General features: G+C 42.1%; 1 pseudogene; it reads left to right on the forward strand.

Annotated features, from left to right (window-relative positions):
* Nucleotides 1-2,218: 2,218 nt before the first annotated feature.
* On the forward strand, nucleotides 2,219-3,905 carry LOC116596397 (annotated as a pseudogene).
* Nucleotides 3,906-22,230: the final 18,325 nt, after the last annotated feature.

The following is a 22,230-nucleotide window of genomic DNA, read 5'->3' on the forward strand; positions in this document are numbered from 1 at the left end:
CTTAATGGTCAGCAAGTACAGAATAAAATATTTTAAATTTTGTGTTTCTATTTGAGTGATAATTTTTTAAAAGATTTATTTTATTTATTTGGGGTGTGGGGAAGGACAGATGGAGACAGGCAATCTCAAGACCCGGAGATCATAACCTGAGCTGAAACCAAGAGCTGGATGTTTAACCGACCGTGTCACCCAGGTGCCCCTGGATGATAATTTTTTTTTTGGGGGGGATGATAATTTTTTAAATAAAAATTAAATATAATTATTGCCTCATCTGGCTAAACCTCTTTGACATTTCAGGCCCAAGTTTGCATCTGTGTTTATTGAATTAGCATGAATTTTAATTCTCATAAGCAAAAGAGAAAAAAAATAAGCTGCATTTTATATATGAAAGATTCATTCCTATCAAAAAACAAAAGACATGGTTCCTCTGAGAGCAACTGTTCTACTTGGCTCAAATAAAGAAAAGTGGTGGGAGAGTCAGATCCTCACACTACACATAATTTTATGAGGCAACCAGACTGAAAACTGTATCTTAGCTGACAATATTTGAGTAACTGCTTCCAGCTCTGATGTAAGAGCTGCTTTTAGACCAAATATCTCACTGAGAATGATGGTAAATTTGATTTAAAAAAAAAAATCACCAAACTTTGAAGGTATCAGAAAGCAACCAAGGCATTTAGGATCCAAAGGGCTAAGAATAGGAAAGAAAGAAAATGTAATGAGATCAGGATAACATTCTCTATCATTCCCTGCCTGAGACATTTGCTGAATTATAAGCAAAAAGTGCAGGGCCTAAAACCCAAGCAGAGAGGTACGTCTCAGGGAGCTTTGAGGAGTCTCTGGGCTACCAGAACAAAATGTGGAGTTCAAGGCTAGCAAGAGAGCCAGGATTGGAAGTGTTCCATCCCAGAGAAAAGAGAATTATTGAAAAGTGAGCTGATGTTCCAACTCCTTTCCCCACCAAGGCATTTGCTGATTCCTTAGCAGCGCACCATGCAGGGAAGAGATCAGGAGTCCAAGCAGAAAAAAGCAGATAACAGGCTGATAAATGAAACAATCTCATTGGGCTGGAGAGTCAAAAAGTGGAAGTCAAGACCCAGCAGGGAGCTGGAGCTCTGAAAAACATTTCCAGGTGAGTCTCTAGACACACTATGAAGGGAAATGAGGACAAAGTAGAAATAAATTTGCCTTAAAAAAACCAGCCTTAAAATACTGTATTCCCTAATTGGATGAGGGTGATCTGCCCCTACTCTTCTGCCAGAAGAAAGTGTAATTATCTCTGGAGAAAGAAAACATTATATAGAGCTGCTACAATTAGTCATACACAGTGTTTAGCATTTGAACAAAAATCTACAAGTTATGTCAGTAAATAGAACCAAGTGACAGATATTCAGAAGAAAAACACAGAAATAGATCAGATCCACAGGAAACTGAGATATTGATGATATCAGACACAGGCTATAAAATAATTAATATCCTAAGTGCATGGCTTCTTCCATGTAATTTTGTGGTTGTAAATAGTTCATTTCTTTTTTAGCACTGGCTAATATTCCAAATGTCTGGATGGACCCCAGTTTGTTTAGCCATTCAACCACTGCAGGACATCTTGGTTGCTTCCTGGTTTTGGCAATCATGAATACAGCTGCTATTAATACCCATGTGCAAGTTCTTGAGTAGACACAGGTTTTGAACTCCATTGGGGAAAAGGTAAGAGTTTATTTAGTTTTGCAAGAAACCAGCAAACTGTCTTCCTAAGAGGCTGTATCATTTTGCATTCCCACCAGCAATGACCCAGAGTTTCTGTTGTTCCACATCCTTACCAGACTTTGGTATTGTCAGTGCTTTGGACTTTAGCTGCTGTAATAGATGTGTAATGGTATCTCATTTTAATTTGCATTAGGACATAATTTGCCTAAGGACACATAATTTGAGCATGTTTTTCTTTGCTTGTTTGCTTTCTATATATAGCAAATGGGTGTTTGTTCAGGTCTTTTGCCTGTTTTTTTTTTTTTTTTATTAAGTTGTTCTTTATTTTAATTGTTGAGTTTTAAGACTTCTTTGTATATTTTGGATAACAGTCCTTTATCAGATATGTCTTTTGCAACTATTTTCTCCCAGTCTGTGGTAAAGTCAACTTTAAGGTAAGAAAGATTTCTAGAAATACAGGGGGACATTTTATAATCATACATGGATCAAAGTGCACTCTCTCTCTCCCAACATGGCAGCCCCAGTGAAAAACAAGAATAAGAATGGGAAGACTGTCTACCTAACAGACTTTCTGGTTGAGAATGGGGAACTGGTGGAGGAAGAACCTAGGTCTCTAAACCAGTAGACTGGGGTGATGAAACATATAACCTGGAAGGATATATTTCAGCCACTTGGCACAGTACCAGTGACCATGGGTGTAGGATTCTTCCAATTGACCATTCTATCCTGCCCACTGTTCCATGGGCTGCTCAGGAGCCCATTGTCGAGCACACCTATCTTCCCAAATATCCACCCTCACTGCTTTTCTAGGAAATGTGCCTTGTGCTGTGACAGAAGACTCTGTTAAGGAATTCTTTGGAAGGTTATATATCAGTGCAATACATTTGCCATGTGAACCCAGCAACCCAGAGAGGCTGAAAGATTTGGCTCCTCAGACAGAGGCTGAAAGCAGGAATGATCATTCTTCTGGTGGAGATAGAAATCAGGATTCTGACAAAACAGATACACACTGGAGGGCCCATCCTGCTACAGACAGCTTTGATGACTGCCTTCCTAGAAGAGGCAATGATAGCTTTGGAGACATGTTCAAGATTGTGATTCTGGCCAATATCCTGATGGGCACTGAGATGTGGTACCATGATGGCCCACACCAGAATATGGATTGGTATGGGAGGTGGGATCACTATGATGACTGAAGCAGTGGAGACTACCACAGAGACTATGATTCCAGGATATGCAGTGACAGAAGAGCATTTGGTAGCAGGTACCGTAAGGATAATGTCTATAGAGGAAGAAGGGACCACTATGAAAACAGATATGACAGAAGAAATGATTGGTCATGGAACTCTAGAGATGATATTCTCAAGATGATTATAGGCATGATGATAAAGGTGCCCCCAACAAACTGAGTCTAAAGCCTTGGAGTACTTCCAAGGAGGATGGTTCTTCTGCTAGCACCTCACAACCCATTCAAGTAGCCTGTCTATGGAGAGGCAAAGCCATTTGACACAGGTGCTAGAGAAGGAGAAGTAGAAGAGTAGCTACAGAAGGGACAGGGGGGTGTCAGCTGGATGAAGCAAAGCTAGAATGTCAGCCTCGGGAGAGATTCCAAGCTGGCAAGGTAAAGAAACTCAAGTAAGGGAATGGTTGAGGACAGGAAGTGAATCATCAGAGGCTGGGACCTCAGCCCCAGCTGGCAGAAGTGCACCAAGGAGACAGTGTGAGATGTCTCTAAAAAGCAAACACTCAATTAAGAAGAAGACTGTCACTCTCCAACTTTTAAACCTCCTAAACCCGAACAGCCTCTAAAGGTAATGCCAGCCCCTCCACCAAAGTAGAATACTTGGGTACAGTGAAGTTATAGCCATCCGTTGGATCTCAGAGCTCAGACACAGAGCAGCAACCCCCTGCAAGGGTGAGGTAGTTCCTGCTCAACCATCTGAGAAAGGACCAATTAAGTATGTGGGATGAATATACAAAAGGTCAAAGTGGGAACTCCAGCTGTGGTTCAGGATATGAGGGAAGAAGGACCACTGGAAAGAGTCACATAGGAAATATGGCAAAAGAGGTCAAGTCCTCCAATCTGAACCTGAGACGAAGAATCTGAAGAAAATATGGCCTCCAAGGTCAGTTCCAAGTCCAGGTCTGCAAGCAGGCATGCCACTCTCTCAGTTGATAGTGGAGATAGAAATGAGTGAGAAGGTTACATGGAATAGGTCTCTACATCCTGTGCTTCCTCCTAGTCTCTCACCACCCTGGAACATTCAAGAGCAAATCAAACTTCTGTCTAGAAAAGATAAAATAAAACTCACCATCTCCTGGGGAGAAAAAAAAGAAATAAAGGCTATCAATCTATTAGGATGATTTAATAGTTCTGAGACTGGGAGATTTTCTGGAACTTTTGTTTTAAAACAGGAAGTCCTGTGCACACTGGGATATGTTTGCCACCATTTATAGTCATAAAAGACCAGGGAGTCTGGGCGTCAAACTAAGCAGAGCTCAATCCCAGGACCCTGGGATCATGACCTGAGCCAAAGGCAGAGGCTTTAACCCACTGAGCCACCCATGCACCCCATGTAATTTAAATTCTTAGGCTGTCACCAGCCCCATAAGCACTGAGACTGCATACTCAGAAAATAATCTTGTCCTCAGAAGCATACAGTGTTCATTTTATATGTTCCTAGGAAAATTGGTATCCCTATGGAGTTGGAGGAACTCCAACTGTATGTATCCCCTTTTGCATTCTGCAGCCCTCAGTAGTTGGGGACACACATTTGGTGCTTATGGGATCCATGCAATGAAAAAATAAAATAGAGCGCAAGGCATACCCCAAATGGAACGACCCTTCAATGTTTTAACGAAAACAGTGGTTGGTTAACTTTTGTGCCAGCAATCAGAGAATGGACGGAAGCTCTCTGGGTTCCATGTTTACCCTCTCTTGCATCTCCAGGGACCTGCCTCTCACAGAGCATTGATTTCAGAATAGCACTCTGTCAGCATTTTCAGGTACTTGTCACCAAGCATGGATAGCACCATGTGCAATGAGTGATCATACATTTGGTCTCTTAACTCCCTCCAACTTGGCACAAGTCAAAGAGTTTTCAAAAAGGTGTTTATGTTCATCTTCAATGTTCTTTCTTAATTCACTCTAATTTGCTATAGTGAATCTATGTTACCTATGGGTTTTTTGTTGCTGTTGTTGTATGTTTGTTTTTGTTTTTTGTTTTTATAGAGAGAGAGAGAGGTTGGGTGGGGGGCAGAGGGAAAGGGAGAGAGAGAGAGAATCTCACATAGACTCCACTCCCAGCACAGGGCCCAACTTGGGGCTTGATCTCATAACCCTGAGATCATGACCTGAGTCGAAATCAAGAGTCAGACACTTAACCAACTGGGCCACCCAGAGGTCCCTACCTGTGTATTTTTTAAGTTAAAGATAAGTTAGAACTTAAGGTCTCCTACAAGAATCCTTCCTTGACTCCTCCTTCACCTTCCCATGGTAGTTTTGGTTCCTTTAGTTTCCATGGAGCCTATACTCACCTCTAGCGCAGCATTTACTATAAGGTATTTTAATCACCTGTTTAATCACCTAGGTCCCCTTTAGACAGTGATTTCCTCAGGGCAGATGCTGTGCCTTTCATAACTGGATCTCTGGGGTTTTGCATGGAGACCGGTGCACAAAAGCTTTCATATTTCTACCTCCCCTAAGTGTCCTGCTTTTCACACCCAACTCAATCAACAACCCCACACCTAATCTCAAAGAGCCCAAAGACTTCTCCTCTTCAATTGGCTAACATGTCTTACTAAGCCCCGAGTACCCAACAATGTGCAATGAATAGGAGAAAATGAGGATTCCAGACAGACTTTATGGGCACACCATCTCAGGAATGCTAGAAGTTAAAGGCAGCAACTCAGGCATGTGATTTAGGTGAGCGCTATATCCATTCTTATGTTCATACCTAATGGAATGAAAGGTAAAGAAAGGAAAGGGGATGGTGAGTTATGGACTAGGACTAGATCTTGATTTTTTTTTAAAAGATTTTATGTATTTAACAGAGACACAGCAAGAGAGGGAACACAAGCAATGGGAGAGGAAGAGGGAAAAGCAGGCTCTATGTGGGGCTCAATCCTGGGATTCCAGGATCATGACCTGAGCCAAAGGCAAACGCTTGAGGACTGAGCCAGCCAGGTGCCCCTGGAACTAGATCTTGAGACAGGATACAGATTTGGAGCTGGAAAGGCCAGGAAGGCGTGAATCTCTGCTTTGGAAGACAAACTGAGGGAGGACAAGCGGAGCATCAAATACTGAACTTGCATAGATTCAATCAGGTATACTTGGCAGAAAGGAAAGGAGGAAGAGGGAAAGTACAAAATGGGGGAGAGTGGGAAAAAAAGATACAAGAGAAATAATCATTTAAATAATACAGGTTTTTTAAAAATTTTTATTTATTTATTTGAGAGAGAGTGAGTGCAGGGGAGTGGGGGGAGCAGAGGGAGAGGGAGAGAAATACTAAAGCTGATTCCCCACTAAGCACAGAGCCCAACATGAGGCTTGATCCCAGGACCCTGGAGATCACGACCTGAGCCAAAAATCAAGAGTTGGACACTTAACCCACTGAGCCACCCAAGTGTCCCAATAATACAGGTTTTTAATTTTTTTAATGTATAGGTGGTCCTACAGAACATTTCACATAGTGTTGTTCCTGAGGAGCTTGAGAAGGGAGAAGTGACATCTATTTTACGTTTAGTGAGCAGGGATTTAGCTCGACCCCTTGGATTACCAGGGGAGCTTAAAAAAACATATATAGATGCCTGATGTAATTAATTAGTCAGAGGCACTGCCTGGGCTTCAGGTTAAGAGCTCCACAGTGATTTTTTTCCCAATTTAAAAAATTGTGGTAAAATACATATGACATAAAATTTATCATCTTAACCATTTTAAGGCTACAGTTCAGTGATAGTAAATATATTCATAATGCTGTACAACCATGACAACCATCCATCTCCAGAACTCTTTTCATCTATAAAACCCAAACTCTATACCCATGAAATAACAACTCCCACCTCTCACCCCAGCCCCAGGAAGCCATTATCTTACTTTCTGTCTCTATTATTTTTTTTTCCAACTACATCATATAAGTAGAATCATGCAGTACTTGACTTTTTGGTCTGGATTATTTCAATTACCATAATATCCTCATGGTTCATCCATGTCATTAGCATGTGTCAGAATCCTCTTTCTTCTTAAGTCTGAATAATGCTCCATTGTATGTATATAATATATTTTGCTTATCCATTCATCTGTCATTGGACACTTGGGTTGCTTTCATATTTTAGCCATTGTGAATAACACTTTTATGAACATGGGTGCACAAATATCTCTTTGAGATCCTGATTTCAGTTCTTCCATGAAGATAGCCAGAAGTGGAATTGCTGGATCATATGGTAATTCTATTTTAATTTTTGGAGGAATTCCAAACTGTTTTCCATAATGACTGCACCAATGTATTTTTCCACTAACAGTGTATAAGGGTTCTAATTTCTCACCATCCTTATTGACACGTGTCATTTTCTGGGTTTTTGGTAGTAGCCATACTAATGGGCATGAGGTGATATCCCGTTATAGTTTTGGTTTGCATTTCTAATGATAGTCATGTCAAGCATCTTTTGATGTGCTTATTGGGCATTAATGTATTGTTTTAGGAAAAATATCTATTCAAGTCCTTTATTCATTTTGAATCAGGTTGTTTATTTTTTGGCCGTTGAGTCTTAGAACGTCTCAATATATTCTGGATATTAACCCTTTATCAGATATGGGATTTACCCATAGTTTCTCCCACCCTGTTGGTTATCTTTTTATTCTGTTGTTGGTATGTTTTGATGCATAAATTTAAAACTTTTTTCATGAAGTCCAATTTGTCTATCTTTTCTTTTGTTGCCTGCACCTTTGAGGTCCTATTTAAGAAATCATTGCTAAGTTGAACATCATGAAGTGTCTGCCTTATGTTTTCTCTTAAGAGTTCTATAGTTTTAGGTCTTACATCTAGGTCTTTGATCCATTGTGAGTTAAATGTTGTAGGTGGTGTTAAGTAAGGGCCCAACTTCATTCTTTTGCATGCGGATATCCAGTTTTCCCAGCACCATTTGCTGAAAAGATTGTCCTTTCCCTGCTGAATGGTCCTGGCACCCTTGCCAGAAACCATTTAACCATATATGTGAGAGTTTATTTCTGGGTTGCCTTTTCTATTCCATTGGTCTATATGTCTGTCTTTATTCTAGTAACACATTGTTTTTGATTACTGTAGCTTTGTAGTAAATTTTGAAATCAAGAAGAGTGAGTAATCCAGCTTTGGACTTCTTTCTCAAGACCCTTCTGACTCTTCACTGTTGCTTGAGATTCCATATGAATTTGAGGATTTTTTTTTTCCTGCACAAAATGTCACTGGAATTTTGTTAGAGATTACATTGAATTTGTGGGTCACTTTGGGTAGTATTGATGTCTTAACATTTTAAGTCTTCCAACCCATGAACATGGGTATGTTTCTGTCTTCTTTACTTTCTTTCAGTAATGTTTTATAGTTTTTTATACAAGTTTTTACTCAATTCCTAAATATTGTATTCTTTTTATGCTATTGTAAGTGGAACTTTTTTTTTTTTTAACTTATTTGGGAGAAAGCACAAGCAGGGGAGTGGCAGGCAGAAGGAGAGGGATAGACAGACTCCCTGCTGAGTAGGAAGCCGGACATTGGGCTGTATGTCTCAGGACCCAGGAATCATGACCTGAGCCAAAGTCAGGTGCTCAACCAACTGAGCCATCCAGATTGTTTATTGTGAGTCTATAGAAATGTGACAGATTTTTGTGTGTTAACTTTATATCTTGCTACTTTGATTTATTTAGTTCTAACAGGTTTGTGTGTGTATGTGTGTGTATAATCTTAAGGGTTTTCTCCTTATAAGATCAAATCATCTGCAAACAGAGATCATTTTACTTCTTCCTCAAGTGATTTTACTGTGCAGCCAGCATTGAGAATCTCTGGAGTTGGTCTTGATTCCTAATTACTGCTCTTAGCTGGGACTTCATGGTGTGTTGAGTGTGATTTAGTATTTAAAGACATGTATTTGTCACTCAAAATGACCCCCCCAATTCAAGCCTATAATTTCATCTGGTGTTTTCCAGAGGAAAAATTAACCTGTTCCAGTGTTGACTATGTCTGACTTATTAGAGTTTATACATCTGTATTCTCTTCTTTGGGGTATTTAAAGGGTTTCAAGTGTGATTTTTAAAAAATTGCCCATTACCCCCTCCTTTAATGCCTCAAAGGTACCACTTTTATTAGTTCCTTATGAATTCTTCTGAACTTGGTTATGAAAAGTCAGCTAATGCAAGTGTTTTTTATTTTCCCTGCTTTTAAAAAATACCATGGTCGCTTTATTTTGCACCTTTAAAAAAAAGATTTTATTTATTTTAGAGAGAGTGAGCATGGGCGGGAGTGGAGGGAGAGGGAGAAGCCGACTTCTTGCTGTTTAGGGAGCCTGATGCAGGGCTTGATCTTAGGACCTTGGGATCATGACCTGAGCTGAAGGCAGACACTTAACCAACTGAGCCATTCAGACACTCCTGCAATTTTTTTTTAAAGATTTATTTATTCATTTTCTAGAGAAAGGGAGAGAGAGCAAGTTGCGGGGGGCAAAGGGGCAGGGAGAGAATCTTCAAGCAGACTCCCCACAAAGCATGGAGCTGGATGTGGGGCTTTATCCAGGACCCTCTGAGATCATGACCTAAGAATCAGACGCTTAATGGATTAAGTCACCCAGGTGCCCCTGCATCTTTATTTTAAATTTAAGAATATTTTGGTGGGATGCCTGGATGGCTCAGTAATTAAGAATCTTCCTTCTGCTCAGGTCAAGATCCCAGGGCCCTGGGATCGAGCCCTGCATCAGGCTCCCTGCTCAGTGGGGAGCCTGCTTCTCCCTCTCCCACTCCTCTGCTTGTGATCTGTCTCTTGCCATGTCTCACTATGTCAAATAAATTAAAAACTGTTTTCAAAGAAAAAGAATATTTTGGTTTCCTAGCACCTACATTTTTAAATATCAATTTTCACTTAAAGGAATCAGGCATTCTTGAAGAAACAGCTCATTCCAGATTTGGGTAAGATATGTGCAAGATGATTTTAAAATAATTTGTTTTATAAGAAAATAAGATAGCTCTCAAAGACCACTTGAGGACACAGAGGTTACCTCTGGGAAAAGATGGTACAAGAAGAACACCAACAGGATTAAAATCATCAAACATGGGCGCCTGGGTGGCTCAGTGGATTAAGCCGCTGCCTTCGGCTCAGGTCATCTTAGGGTCCTGGGATCCAGTCCCGCATCAGGCTCTCTGCTCAGCAGGGAGCCTGCTTCCTCCTCTCTCTCTCTCTCTGCCTGCCTCTCTGCCTACTTGTGACCTCTGTCTGTCAAATAAATAAATAAAATCTTTAAAATAAAATAAAATAAAATAAAATAATCAAATGTATTTAAACCCATAATTGCGAAAGATATTCCAAAAATGTGTCACTGTTGGAGGATTTTAGAGAACCTTACTTTAAAACTGCAAAAAGTGAGAGAGTGAGTCAAGCATTTCAGTAAACTATACCATTTCAGTACAAACATGATGAGGGAGGCTTCTCTTTATAGAAGTAGTCTGCTAATGAGGAAGTAATGGTAGAATTCAAACTCTGCAACATTTTGTACCTGTGATGAATTAATGGGTATAGAGCCTAGAGCCAAGGCAATGACATCACAATAGATAAACATCCAGATATAATATACCACCTGATAAAAGTACACAGGACTACTTATCAAGTCACCCTGCTACCAAAGAAATGTTAAAAATCAAACTAAATTGGATCAAACCTATAGCTATAACTACCAGTTTGTGGGAAAGACAAGGGACAGAGGACTATTTTGAATAGCTCCACAGGGTTGCAAGTAGCAAAATCCAGATGATGGGAAAAACAAATAAATTACAAGGGGGTAAAAAGAGGTGGAGGGGATCCTATAGATTAAAAGAGATTTCAGAGATATCAACCAGTCACAATGTATGCAACTGTGGAGGAAAAAGTTAACTCAGCAGGCCCAAGCGTGCTACCCTTACAAAGGCCTGCCTAGAAGGATGGCCCTTGACTGGCATCTGGGGAGGGTAAGATTGGGGAGGGTTCTCACCATTCCCTAACTAATAAGAATGGCTCACTGTGCATAAACTATAAAAACAATGTAATCTGTGCCAATACCTGCTTTCTTACTGGGAGTCTGGAATTTTGGTATATGCTAGGCACTAGGTGCCTATATGATCAGTCCTGAGTAAAAACCATGGACATGGAGTCTCTAGTGAGTTTCCCTGGCAGACAGCATTTCACATGTATTGTCACAATTTGATGCTAAATGAAGTGTGTTGTGTGTGACTCCTTTGGGAAAGGATTTTTGGAAGCTTCCTTCTTATTTCCTCTAGACTTCCCTCCATGAGCCTTTTCCTCTTGCTGATTTTGCTTTCTGTCCTTTCTTTGTAATAAATCATAGCTATGAGTATGACCATATGCTGAGTCCTGTGAGTCCTCCTAATGAATCACTGAACCCAGGAGTTGTCTTGGGGACGCTAGACACCATACCTTATTTGGATCTTGATAAAACATACAAACAAAAGGGAGGGGGATGAGAAATCAGGGAAATTTGGACCCAATATAATGATCCTGAGGAATTAGTTTTTAGATGCAATAATAGTGTCATAGCTCTGTTTAAGAGATATGCACATATATTGAAATATTTGTGGATGGAATAATATGAAGTATGAGTTTTGCTTCAAAATAATCTGGAAGGAAGGCTTGGAAAAGGGTAGAGGTACAGATGTAAAAAGATTGGCCATGAATTAAAGGCTGTTGAAGCTGGAATGTGTGTCTCTGGGACTTCATTGTGCTATTTTGTCTACCTTTGTATATGTTTGAAATTTTGTGCATAAAAAGTTATTTAAAAATATATTTTAGAGTTTTTAAAATTTCAGCTTGAAGATAACTTCTTTTTTTTTTTTTTTGGCCTTTTGGGTCCCCTCCCCCACACTGATGCAGAATATCCCACTATATAGGGTGGTCCCAGTTCTATGTGATTTGCCTTGCCATTGGCTTTAGGACATGACCCTCATGTCACATGCAAGGTCTCTTAGAACTGCTTCTCAGCTGAGCTCATAAAGTCTTGTCCCAAATCCCCCAAAAGACATAACCATTAACCTGAAAGAACTGTAGTGTCGGACATTCCATACCAGGTGAAAAAATGCAGGATTCTTAGAGGACATCATATGGGAGGCAACGTGAACTAAGACAAGCAGTGTGGTAGAGAATGGTTGCTGTTCCCACAGGAGACCCAGGGCTTAGAAACATCCAGAACTATCAAGAATCTGGAGTGGGGCAAATGTGAGTCTGTAACACTATCCTGGCAGGGTCTCCAGGTCTTTGAGAAACTAGAGGGGAATCGTATGGCCAGAGGACAACAGGTCTGTCTCTCCACGGTCTCCAGATTCCATGGTGTATGCTCTCTTAGGGTAACTGATCCAAGGCTTTGGGAGAATATATTAATCAGGATTTTTCTGTGGCAAGCCACAGAAACCAACTCTAACCACTTTAGGAGAGATTCCTAAAAGGTATATTGTTGTTGGAAGGATGTTGGATATTGGATAGCTCACAGAATTAAAGGAAAAAGCTGAGCAGCCAGTCTCTGAAAGTACAGGAACTGTAGCAGCTTTGGGGGAATCTAGAAAGCTGTCCCCATGGATAATCTCTTAGAGATAAGTCATCAGGACAGAACCACCTCTATCATTGTTTTTTCCTGGTGTCACACCATCAAATTTTATTTTCTCTGGAGAGAGGGATCTTTGACCTAGCTTGCATTATCAGTCCATTCTCAGCTAGAGAAGGGCAAGGCCCCCCTGGTCAAGAGACCTCTCAAGACAGCATTCAGTGGGTCGGGGAGGAGTGCATTCCTATGGGAAATCAGAGTTCCTCTATAGCTGATAGGGGATGGATCCTGGGCAAACAAAACAAGAAATGTGTAATACTGAGGAGAGGAGGAACTCTGGGGCAGGGCCTTAGCATGGCCAGTTGTGGGGCTGGAACTCCAGGAAGATTGGGTGGGCTTTAGCAGGTCCATTTCTTTGGCTATAACCTGGGCCATTGATTTTCTCTTTGCTGGTGTAGCCTGAGGCCAAAGGGCTGCACTAGAGAAACAGATGACCTATGACTGTCCTGCCCTTTCCTGTTCAACAGAGATTTTAAAACACTCTGAACATTAAAAAAATATGCTGCAGGGGCGCCTGGGTGGCTCAGTGGATTAAGTTACTGCCTTCAGCTCACGTCATGATCTCAGGGTCCTGGGATGGAGCCCTGTGTCAGATCCCTGCTCAGTGGGGAGTCAGCTTCGCCCTCTCCCTTTTCCCTCTCCCCTTGCTCATGTTCTCGCTCTCTCTCAAATAAATAAATAAAATATTTTAAAAAATATATAGTGCCAGCGAATGAGAGAAGAGAAAGAACGCAAAAGATTCTTGAATAGGAGGGCTTGTTGTAGCTCAAGGCAAGAGATCTGCTGCGTGCTGTTGACAAAGACGGTTCCATTCATTGGCCCAGTTAGCCATCATTGTGTTCAGGCCCTTCCCAGCACCTACTCTGGCAAATCCCACTGCTTGAGAGGCCTGGGCTGACACTGAGGGATGTGATGCTGAATTGTGAACACAGAGAATGTAGTGCTCCTGGTCACAAAACCAGAGCATATAAATAAACTCAGGAGAGCGGACTTAGGAAAAGTTAAGGAGGTTATTGAACAGTGAAGTGATTTATCCAGGAAGCTGTGGAATTTCCTTCCTAGGATATCTTGAAATAAATTTCTAGCTAAATGTCAATTTTAAGATGGCTGTTCTGGGCGTCAACAACTCTAAGGCTTTTTATTTCCTTAAGGGCCAAAATGTAAAAATAGAAAATATAATGTGTCTTTCAATTGTAAGTTTGATGCCTCTTTGGGCATGTTGCATAATTCCTAGCTTCCACATTCTGAAGCTTGGTTGCTTAGATTTGGAGAACAAGTGACTGTTATCTTTACTCATCAGTTTTCAGAAAGATATATAACCTTTGGCACAGTGGTTATGAGAGGCTCAAGAGACAGCATTAATAAATTCTAATCGGCTTTATCCACAGTCTCACTGAATCACTCTGGCTAGCTCCTGACTTCTTTCTTAGGAAGCTCCATTTCTTTTTCTTCTTCTTCATTACCCTTTCTCTTCCTATCACTTGTACAATTCCTTTGTTCCAGCCAAGGCACTAGTGGTATCAGGGACATTATTCAATTCTTGGTTATCTTTGAATGTGCACAGCGGGAAGAAGAAACTCTTATCCTCCCTGCCTCTTTTTTATGGTTATAGAATAATTTGCATTAGTTTTCTTTAAAATGAATGCAGTCAGCCATAGATTTGGCTGATAAAAAGGATCTGAATCAGTACTGATCCAGAACTAGAAAAACAATTCAGTGTTCACACTCTCCATCATGAGCCAGTCAGTGCCATTTCCCTGGGTATAATAGAAAGAGCACTGGTAGTCAGAAAACGAACAAGTCAAGAGATAATCTTGACAGTCCCTTCCCACCCAAAGGTCATTTGGCTCTCCATTTTCATCTCTTTGGGTGGCTAACTCTTCTTGCATGTTGACTCTTGGCAACATCCTGTCCGGTCTCCTATAGCTCAGTGGGTGACGCTGTCCCAGCCGGGGTGTGGGCCCTCTGGCCACCTGCCATCTCCTCAGCACCTGTGCCCCGCCAGGCGCATGGTAGGCTCTGGATAAGGGACAAGTAGTGACTTGAAGGAGCAGTGTTTGCCTGGACTTGTTCTCCAGTTGAGACCATGGGGACCTCTGCCCTCCTCTGAGCGTGGAGTTTGGAGGACTTTGAGGGAAAAGAGACGCAGAAAAAAGGCCAGCGCCATCCCACACCTCACCCTTCCTCCGACAACCGCATGGATTCTGACGTGGATTGCTATCAGCCTGCCAAGTCGGCCCTCTGTTCTATTATAGGAACATAGGCTTCCTCTTCTTTGGCTGCACTTTAAGGTAAAAAGGTGTTTCCATACTCGCCCTTTGCCAACACTCTGTAGCTTCCTCCTTTTGCTTTGAAAGCAGCTTCTTGCAGGGCCTGAATTCCAGAAGCAGGTAGTGTGTACTTTAATAAACTCTTCCTGTTGGCTTGGTGATTGTGTTTTCAGTAGGGTGACAATCACCTGACCCCAGAGTCCAGCCCCGGCTGTACTCGGAGAGGCCAAGAGTGACTCTGATCTGTATCTGCTTTGCTGAAGGCAGACGTGGCTGTGGCCTGGCCGCTGGGGGGTGGGGCCTGGAGGAACTGGGCCTTTCTTTCCCAGTTTATTCTGGGAGAACTGGCAGGGCCTGGCAAAGCCAGACTGTGCCGTGAAGCAGTGTGCCTTTGGCCACCTCCCTGATGCCCATCTCCCTCTTGGCTAAATTAGAGCGGAGGTGTTGGTTAATAGAAAAAACCTTGGGCACCTGGGTGGCTCAGTGGGTTAGGCCGCTGCCTTCGGCTCAGTCATGATCTCAGGGTCCTGGAATCGAGTCCCGCATCGGGCTCTCTGCTCAGCAGGGGGCCTGCTTCCCTTCCTCTCTCTCTGCCTGCCTCTCTGCCTACTTGTGACCTCTCTCTGTCAAATAAATAAATAAAATCTTTAAAAAAAATAGAAAAAACCTTGATCCTCGTTCTGAAAGAAGGTACAAAGAAGGGCAGTTTTGATACATGACCTCCCACATTCCTCTGAACTTTTTTTTTTAAGTTTAAAGGCCAAGCACAGGGTGCCTGGGTGGTTCAGCAGTTAAGTGTCTGCCTTCGGCTCAGGTCATGATCCCAGGGTCCTGGGATGGAGCCCTGCATGGGGCTTCCTATTCTGTGGGAAGCCTGCTTCTCCCTCTCCCACACCCCCTTCTTGTGTTCCTGCTCTCACTGTCTTTCTCTGTCAAATAAGTAAGTGAAAAAGAAATCTTAAAGGCCAAGCACACCATGAACTTGAGAATGTAACTGGTAGCCTTAAGCAGCTCAGCTTAACTCAGCAGGGAGGAGCAGAAACAACCCCCAACTAAGGGTTCCTAGAGGATGGCAGAGAGAGAATGCTCTCTCTGAAAGGAAACTTTTGAACCATAGTACTGTCGTACCAACATGGTACTGTTCTGCACAGGCCTTTGGGTGTTATTTCTCAGTCTAGGAAGATACCAGACACTCCTTTTTCGTTTTGTTTTGCTTTGCTTTGCTTTGCTATGTGGCTGAAGGAGGAAACTGTAATTGGTCCTCTGTATAACCAAAGCATAGAAATAACCAAAAATAACAAAGAGGGAAACGTTCAGAAAAATCCTTTCCATATAATTCCAGCTCTTACAACTAGTTCTTAGTTCAGATTAAGTTTCTCAGAGATGTAAGGGCCTCAAAGAACCTAGTAGTTCTCCATATTTCTTATTTAAATCCAGAAGGCCCTTTGCACACACCTGCTAGGACAGGACCTAGCATTGGTCTTTATTGTCCCAACAACCGAATGAAGTCTTCTTTAGTGACTGAAAGATGGGCTGCGCCTTGATGCGTTCCAGCAATGGTGAGTTTGGCTACAGAAGCCCATCACTGCACAGCAAGTATGGGAAACGTGTCTAGAGAGGAAGGGGCTAGATCACAAAGAATAGAGCTTTTCACATCAGACTGAGGGATTGTTCTGTAAGCAAAAGAAGCAGAAAGCTGGGGAGTAACAAGAAAAGCATCTTCAAAAGGAGATATCTTGACAATTATTTCATGGGATCTATGAAACACTAATCCCAAACAATGCTTCTTGAAAATGGGAACAAAGGAGTTTAGGAAAGTTGATCCACTCTAGGCCTGGAATCTCCTGAAGGCCCATAAAGCACATTGTCTTAAAGTCTCTGTGAAGTCACAAGAGACTGACTTGACTCAGGGGAAGAGTGTATTGCAGAGAACCTGGTTCCATTTTTCTAGCCAATCTCACAACAAAGAATTTGTAAGCAGCTTCTTTGTACCAGGATACTGTCAATCAACTTAGTACCAGGCAAATATAACTTGCATGTTGAAACCCCACTAGCAAATGACCTCAGAGTCAAGTTCCAGTGATGGTAATGTTACAAGACTCAACGCTCAGTGCTTCTAACACAAAGTCTTGTTCAAATATTCCTGGTATGCTCATAAGTATAGTCCCAATGCCCCCTGGGCTTGGCCAGTTCATAGTTCTAGTTAAGTTTCTTTTCCTCTCTGGTATGAAGAACTAAAGGGCTAGAGGGACAATCCCTGCCTCGTTCAGACCCTTCCCCTGTTCTCATGGTCTTCTCCACCAGCTCCTGCTTCTCCCCATGGCCCACTCATTGCCTGCTCACATTCGTGGAGACCTTCCACAAGACTCTTCATCATGTTTGCCTCCTCTCTGGCCAGCAAGAAAACTCATTTCAGTGGGATTGCTCCTAGGAGAGTTGCAGGGCCTCTGGATCACACTTTTCCCCTTAATGCCACACTTCTCCTTTTCTCACAATATAAAACCCACTAGCATGCTGGATGTGTGTGATGGGAAAAGTCTGACCTGGTGGAAAAGTCACTTTCTGTATTAGCCAGTGTTTTCCAGAGAAACAGAACCAAAAGGATGTGAGTGTGTGTGTATAGAGACAGACAGAGAGAGAGAAACCTATTTTAAGAAACTGGCTCATGTGTTGTAGGGCCTGGCCAGTCTGAAATTTTTAGGGTAGGCTGGCAGGTGGGAGACTTAGGGAAGAGTTGATGTTGCGGTCACAAGACAGTTTAGAGGCAGAATTCCTTCTTCCTGGAGAGACCACCTCACTCAGTCTTTTCTCGGGTGGCCTTCAACTGATTGGATGAGGCCCACCCACACCATGAAGGATAATCTACTTTACTCAAAGTCTGTTGCTTCAGATATTAATCTCATCTAAAATTTATCTCCCCATTATATCTAGACTGGTGTTTGACAAAAAAGTGGGTACAACGGTATAGTCATGTTGACACATGAAATTAACCATCACACCCAGGTGTGCTATAAATTTAGGCCCACTCTGCCAGGCTCCTGGGTCACTTGCAGTGACTTTCCTTTTAGATTTCTTGTCCTCTCTGTAATCTGGGTCCACACTACAGCCATGGTGATGTGTCAGGTTGACAGAGCCCTTCTCTTAAGTGCATCAAACCAGCTTTAGTTTGCATGGCATTCTGTAGTTTGGTCATTAAAGTCCCTCTTCCAAAGAGCCTTCTTCATTCTTCAAACACTAAAAGCTCTAAGTTCAGTTATCTAAACACTAAATAGAATGACAATGTGGAACTGGAAAGTGAGCAGCTAGCTACCAGACAACAGCAAAGGCAACCACACCATCCAATACTCTGATGTTCAGAAGACTGAATTCAGAGCACAGGAGGAGATTTGCAGATGTCGGTGTGCCATGGGGCAGGATGGGTTGTACACAGTCAGGGAATCTGTGTCATACTCTGTGGGTCCAGAGAAGGGCAGGAAATATCTGTAGCCGTAGTGATTTGGTTAGGCCTGCCTGGACTCTCAGCCTCAGATTCATTAAGAATTTTCTTTCCCTTTTTCCCTTTCCTTTCTTTTCTTCTTTTTGTTTCTTTCTTCTCCTTCTCCTCCTCCCTCCTCCTCTTCAGCTTCTCCTTTTCCTTCCCTCCTCCTCCTCCTCCTTCTTCTGCTATTTTATGGTTTTACCTACTAAAGATCCTCTAAATTTCACTTCTCTCTTCCCATTCTGAAATCTCACCCTTGCCTTTTTTTTTTTTTTTTTTTTTGTTTCCATCTTTCCTCTTTAGAGATGCCAGTGCTAGAACTTTTGGAAACCAGGCCTCTGTTACTAAATAGTACCCGATGTCTAGTCATCCAAATGCATTTTGATACTATTTGTTCATTTGACACAATAAACTAGCCCCAGCATCACAGTCCATGGTGAAATGTTCACTTTTCTAATTCTGGCTACTAACAATGTATAAGAGGGGGTTGGGGGTACTTATGTCTTGTCAAAAATCAAAAGCTTTGGGGTGCCTGGGTGGCTCAGTGGGTTAAAGCCTCTGCCTTCAGCTCAGGTCATGATCCCAGGGTCCTGGGATCCAGCCCCGCATCGGGCTCTCTGCTCAGCGGGGAGCCTGCTTCCTCCTCTCTCTGCCTGCCTCTCTGCTTACTTGTGATCCCTGTCTGTCAAATAAATAAATAAAATCTTTAAAAAAAAAATCAAAAGCTTTATCTAATCCAAACTGGCCTCATTATGGACTATAGAGGCCATGGCAATGTGAATGCCAGAAAGGTGAAGGGAGATTGCATACAGACTTTGGGAAGTGAACAGCACTGTTCACCTCTGTAGCTCTACTTCCAGTCTTTGTAGGTGGGATGTAACTATCTTTGAATGAAAAAAGCAAATGCACCCGAAGCCAGAAAATATCTTTGAGCAAATGTATTGATATTTATATCCTGTAAAACATAACACCACATGTTTTTGAGTGCCATAATGTTTAAAACTTTTTGTTATAGCATGGGTCTATCTTGGAGCTAAACCAATGGGTTGAATGCTGTGGAATATAGTGGACCACACTGGGCCCCAAGACATGGAGCCCAAGAGTCATCATCATAATGAAAATTGTTCTAATCCAAGTGTACAATTACATGTACAATGCATATTCTTAGGAACATGACCAGTCTGAAATCATCTGTAGTCATGAGGAAACAGCATGTCATCAATATCCAATTCACTGCCGAGGCTACTTTAGGGACATGTGTAATGTGGTGGCAATTGTGTTAAGTATCTAAGCAGGAGACTCTAAGGAGAGCGTGGTCCAATCTGCACCTTGTCTTGGATTGTACTTCTCCTGATAACGTGGGTACTTTTGTATTCAGTACCATTGTGATTTTCGTGGCCTCTCTAAATTAATAGTGAGTCCTTGGAATAGTAACATAGATCTGTGGATTGCTTGAGACCCTTAGTAGGGCATAGAGAGGGGGTGTTAGCATCTAATCTGTGAGACCAGTGCAAATGCTCAGCACTGTGGCCAAAACACAAAGTGTTTCTCTTTTCCCAGGTTAGTAGTTTTCTGACTTCACCACATATTAGATTTTTAAAGTTCTGATGCTCAGGCTATATCCCAGACCAACAAAATCAGAACCATGGGGAGTGGGAAGCTGGCATCAATGATTTTTAAATCCCACCCAGTGATTCCACTGTGCAGCCAAGTTTGAGAGCCAGGGTCTCGCCAGTACTTCTCAAGCTTTAATATTCATAAAAATTACCTAGGGATTTTGTTAAAAGTCAGATTCTCATTAAATAGGAATAAGGTGTGAGATTCTGCATTTTTTTTTAAAGATTTTATTTATTTATTTGTCAGAGAGAGAGCAAGAGCGAGCACAGGCAGACAGAGTGGAAGGCAGAGTCAGAGGGAGAAGCAGGCTCCCTGTGGAGCAAGGAGCCCAATGTGGGACTTGATCCCAGGATGCTGGGATCATGACCTGAGCCGAAGGCAACTGCTTAACCAACTGAGCCACCCAGGCATCCCAAGATTCTGCATTTCTAAAAGCTCCCAAGTGGTGCTGTTGCTCTTGGTCCACAGCTCATTGGATTATCAAGGTACCAGAAAATCTGGGTAGGATGCTAAGATTTCCACTAGGGGTAGAGTCAAGAGGAAGTGAGAGCAGATGCAGTGGGTGCTGAGGACTGTGTCCCTCCCTATCTTTTCCAGCCTCTTCTAATGTGCCTTCCTGCACTGTAGAGGCAAGAAATCTAAACACCTCATTTCCCATTGATCTAGGGCTATGAATCTGAGTCCCATCCCACCAATCGGAAACACTCAGGTGATACGTGAATTCAGAACTCAGTGGGGAAGGTGGCAGGATAAGAGGTCACCATCTTGCTCTGTGGATTGTAGCAAACATTCTAGAGCTGGGGTGGGGTGGCAGCCTCCCAGGGCAGCAGAGCCCCTGGTGGCCCATTTCCTCCACGTGGACCTGGGAATTGTTCTTCAATGCTCAATCTTCCAGATTCTGTGTCTTCAAGCCATCCCACAAGGCTGTAAATTTTTAAATATTCTGAATTAGATCCCTTCTGCGTAAGTTAGCTAGGATGAGTTCTTTGGAACTAAAACTTGGCCAATATACCAAGTATTTAGATTAAGAGATAGCAAATGAGTAACATTGAATGGACTAACAGTAACATTTATAATAATAATTAAAAAAAGCTGGGGTCAAAACAGATGCAGTTTACAAGGGGAGAAGGGGGAGAGAGGCAAAAAATTCTCATGGACATGTCTGATGGCAACCAGGATTCTTTTAAGGACACGAAATCTCCTTTATGTGAAAGTCCCCCATGTTTTGTTTTGTTTTTTGGTAGTCAAAGCCAAAGACCTTTGAACTGGCATCCAATCCCTAAGAACTACTAGAATTATTAAATGTTTATTTGGGGGGTTTTGAAAGAATGTCTTTCTAGAAGGTTTGGGGGACTCAGAGCTGACATTGAAGGAAGAGTTGAGAGGTTAAGAAAGAAAAGATCCCTTGTTTTCCTAGGAGCCTATAGAATGGGAGTCTCCTGAGTTTGGGGTCAAGCTGTACCTCGTGGCCAAGCTACCTTCTCTTTTGTAGTGTGTTGAGTCCTAACCTTAGGGACCAAGGAATGATTGCAAGGCTTCTGAAAACCCACACAATCACTAAGTCTTTGGCCATAGGCTGAATAAACAATGTCACACACAGGTATATGACAATCTAAGAAATATAGAAATGACATGATTAATAAAATAGAGATATATTTAAAAATAGTTGGGGAATTTACAGTAGATTTTTAATTATGAGTTTTGTTAGGTCAACAAATACTAGAATAACAACTACTAACTGGTAGAGGTCTACAGGATGTTTTCTTACATAAGTGAAAAAGAGAGTACTCATACTCAAAAGGTGGGTTTCATTGCCAGTCCTTAATGAAGCGGAGATTGGATGTTGCAGCTGTGATGCAGATATAATATGAAGAGTTTGTTCACAGCTGAGCAAGCAGAGGAGAAAGACCGAAGGGTCTGAACAAAGGTACAATGTCATAGCCCAGCTGCCTGCACTTTATGTAGAGATTCTTGGTCTACTGGAGGCTCTCAGTTTTGTTCTTCTTAAGAAGACCCCAGCCTTTGATTCAGGGTCAAGGTGGGAGAGAAATCCCACTTGGAAGCAGTCCGTGGTAGCAGCATAAAGGTGAAAGAACCCAGAAAATTCTGGACAAGAATCCAGTTATTCACTCATTCAATAATCTTGATTATCAGCTATATGCCAAGTAAAGCACTAGGCTCTGGGGATGTTTGATTCCAGCCCTACCCTTAGGAAGCTCACAGCTGAGTGCGGGAGGCATGCAAATATGTGGGCAACCAAATATAATGGTAGAAGCAGCAGAATGGGGTGTTTTCAGTCAGGACCATGCTGAAAGTGATGGTGGCCTAGAAACACAG

Source organism: Mustela erminea, chromosome 7 (assembly GCF_009829155.1).
Source record: "Mustela erminea isolate mMusErm1 chromosome 7, mMusErm1.Pri, whole genome shotgun sequence".
NCBI classification, from domain to species: Eukaryota; Metazoa; Chordata; class Mammalia; order Carnivora; family Mustelidae; genus Mustela; species Mustela erminea.